A 3915-nucleotide genomic window follows, 5' to 3' on the forward strand; every position below is an offset into this window, starting at 1 on the left:
GGGGGGGGCAGAATGCAAAGGCTGTGGGTATCCTCTCTGGGTTTCTCTAGCTCTCCCAGGCTGGTTTGGCTGATTTGAAGACGGGAGGGATGCACAGAGCAACCCCTTGCAGGAGAATCAGGACATCCTCATGGAAGAATTTGGTCCTTGGCCTTGGGACAAGGGCTGGATGCCCCAAAGCTGATAGTCAGCTCAGCCCCTGGATCTCTCTGGAGCCTTTAAACCCAGTGCTTTGGGTTTAGAGCAACTCCTCCTCCCACCCCAGTCCTGTTGCAAAGCTTGGGGAAAACCCAGTTAATCCCCGCGGCTTCCAGTGCCGAGTTCCCACCGACACCTGGGATTTCTGTTCACCTGCAATTAGATTGCAACAAACCCTTCCAGTTGCACTGAACAAATGCCCTGGCTACTCCTCGCTTCACCCGGGCCCTGATAATCCCCCAAGTGTGACTCTGGCCAAGCGACAACATCCCTGTTTAATCCCCACTGTCACGGTGCAAAGCCGGTGCTGCGGCGGATGCTCCCAGTGCCGGCACAGCACGCTCGGCTGGCGCTGGGAGCAGACCCCAGGGAAGGACATGAAGGCTGTGATGCTATTTAAAGGAGCTTTTTCAAGAGGGGACTGCAGGCTTGGGAATGGCCTCCCCTTCCTGTGAAGCGCAAGAGATGGATGCACAGTGTTCCTGGGAGCACTGAGTGTGGGGGTGTGGGAAGGGAGGGGCTCACAGGTACGGCGTCACCCAGCCCGGCAGTGCAGAGGGGACAGGGCATTGGCCATGGGACACCCATGGCTTGGTTAAGGAGCCCGGTTCTGCTGTTCCTTATCCAAGGGATGGCTCATGGTTGTGCCCACAGGGATGGGGACAACAGGGACAGCCCCTTCCCATGGCCCTCAAAGGTTTAAAGCCATGGCTTGAGGTTTCTGGCAGTGTAGTGGGGATGAGAGACCTGAGACCTGAAAGGTCTCTCCTCCTTCTCACCTCCATAACAGCAATGATTAATAAAACCAGACTCTGCTGGAGAGACAAGAAAAAACTGCAATAGAGGGATTTTCTGGAGACTGTCCTAATCTGACGTCTCTAAGCCAAATGAATCAGCAGCGTCTTATTCCACCTGGCAGGATTAATCAGTATTCTACCAGGCTCCAGGAAAGCGAGGAGAGGCTCTGACTAGCAAGGAGCCATGGCAAGGTGGCTGCAGGGTGTTAGGTGGTTCATGGAGCAGAGCAAATCCCTCCTCGTAATCTGGTGGATGCTGCTGGGATGCACCCACTCGTGTCAGGGGCCATGGGACAGTGGGAAGAGGCAAGAGAAGGCAAAAAACCTCTCAAAAACTGTGGTGTGTGTGAGGGATGCGCTGTGATCCATGTTGTTGGATGTGAGGGTGCAGGGGGAGACCCCAGGATGGACCTGGGGGGCGGGGATGGATGTCTCTCCTGCCGTGGGGACCAGGGTGGCTGGGCCAGCATCGTGCCTGGCAGGTTTTCCTGGCTATTAAAGTGGGTCAAGCAGAAACTCAAGGAGCATCCAAGCTCACCAACCTTGAGCCAACTACATCAGATCTGAATTATTCAGGGCCAGCTTAAAAAATTGAAGAGCCCAGCAAAACTCAGGGAGAGCTCAGCTCAGAGGACTGCCATCCCCCCCATGCCCCATCAGGCAGAGGCAGCTCAGCCTGCCCATGCTCGGGGGCACCTTGGGCACTTTGGGAGGAGGGACGGTGTTGTTTGGGTCTAACACTGCCTTTGGGGATGGGGAAAGCACTCAGAGATGTTCACCATGATGGATTCATCTCCCTGTGCTCCCCCAGGGAGCTGTAGCCGTTTCTTTGGCTACCCCAGCACCCACAGCAGGAATAGCAGCAAGGGAACCCCCTTGCCCCCCAAAACAGGGATCAAGAGATCATGTGATTTTAGACAGGGTGGTAAAGGTCAGGGGCTTCTTATTTGCCACGAGGTGTTTGGTCACAGCATCTCCCCACGGCTCAGAGAGCACCAAGTGCATTTGGGAGCTGAGATGCTCCCTTGAGCTCGGTCACTTTTAAAGGACCTTCCCAGCTCCGTACCTGGGGCTTTGGGATGGGGAGAAATGGCTCATGGGGAAAATCCCTGTGGAAAACAGTGAGTAATGCTGCCTGGCGAGCGCCAAGGCAGCAGGGCCTCTCCGGCAAGCCGTGAAAAGGCGAGCGCACATATGCTTCAGCTCGTCCTGCTCTTTTTGTAGAGCATTCACACCGTCTGGGTGCCAACCAGCAGCAGATGGGGATGGGGAACCCCCACCACAGTCACCCCCTTTTCCTAAATTTCCAAGGTACCTGGCAGGGGGTGACGGGCTCTGGTGTAGGGCAAGGGGATGTACCCCCAAGAGGAGTGAGGTTCTTTGAGATATTATGATGCCGCTATCAAATTTGAGCTGAACCAACCCAGCCAAAACAAGTAGCTAGAAAAAATCCCCCCTTGCACTAGTGCACTGAGCTGTGCAGGGGCTCAGCCAAGGCAGGAGCGGGGAAAGCTGAGCGCCTGGCTCCGCACAGAGCTCAGTGCAGCAGTCTGGTTTGCTCTGAGCCAAACTCCGGCTATTTCAGCCAAGGAGAAAAGATGGAAATTTCCACCTGGCTTGTTTTCCTCCCTGCGATGAATTTGCGGGAGACCCTTCGCTCAGCCCTGCTCCCAGCAGAAGGGCGGCTGAGGAGGCGCAGCCGGTTTTGTCTCTAATTTCCTCTGGCGTGAGCAGCAGCAGTGCATCCCGCCGGCCCCGCGCGCGGATTTATACAGCGCAGCATTTATTGACCGCGAGAAGATTGTAATTCACAGCCCGGCGCGTTGCAGCCACGGCGTGTGAGCAGGGACGGTGCCTCTCCTCCCCCTGCTGCCGCCATCCTCCCACACTCCGGGTGGGGAGAGACCAGCGAGGGCCGGTCCCCCCCGGGCTGTGCCCTGCTCGGTGGGAGGGGGCACCTACTGTGTCCCCCGCCCCCTGCCTTGGTGCTCCTGCAAGAAAACCCGATAACAGCAAATCCCTGTGATGTTTCCTGCAGCCTTGGCCAGCTCACCCAGCTCAGGAGGGGTGGGGACACCCGCGGTGTCCTTGCCTGGAGCACCCTGCCTGAGGGACACACGTCCTCTCTCGGGACAGATGTTCCCACTGTCCCACGCTCTGGTTCTCCTCATCCTCTGCTTCCACCCCCTGGTTATGCTGGGGAGCAGAGACACCCCCCACACACACTTGTTTACCCAAAAAGCTGTGGGATTGCTGAGTTCTGCTAGCCACAGCTGCCGTCTGTATGTCCGTCCATCCGTCCATCCATCCATCCATCCATCCATCCATCCATCCATCCGTCCATCCATCCATCCATCCACCTTCGGTCTGTCATTTATCCGTCTGTCTTTCTGACCCTCTATCTATTCTTCTGTCTGTGCATCCATCCATGGGACAGCTTATGCTGACCCCGTCTTTCCCTCTTATGCCAAAACCATTTTCAGAGTGGGAAGGACCCTGTCCCTGCAAAATTCATGTCCTAAATGACATTATAAATTACCAGAGCTTTCTTCCTAATTAATATCTCTTTGTAATTAGCCCCAGGCCTCCGAAATCCCCCTAAAGCACCTACAGGCAGTACCTATAGCGGTACCTATAAGCAGGGCTCTGCTCATTGCAAAAACCTTTCCCGCGGCCCCCGGGCTAGCCCAGCCCTCTCCAGCAGCCCGGGGCTGGCGGGGGGGCGGTTCGGGGCTCCCCAGTTCCCGGTGCGCACCCCCGGGGGGGAGGGCGGAGGAAGAGTGAAGGGGAGGCGGGAGGATGCGGGGGGTGAGGGGCGGGAGGCAGGGCCGGGGCCGCCTCAGCTCCTCGCTCGCAGCCGCCGCACTCGCTGCCGGCCTCCCCCCGCTCCGAGCCCTCCCCGCTCCCCCGGAGGAGGCTC

The sequence above is a fragment of the Athene cunicularia genome (genome assembly GCF_003259725.1).
Source record: "Athene cunicularia isolate RWA chromosome 14 unlocalized genomic scaffold, athCun1 chr14_part1, whole genome shotgun sequence".
In the NCBI taxonomy this organism is placed as follows: domain Eukaryota; kingdom Metazoa; phylum Chordata; class Aves; order Strigiformes; family Strigidae; genus Athene; species Athene cunicularia.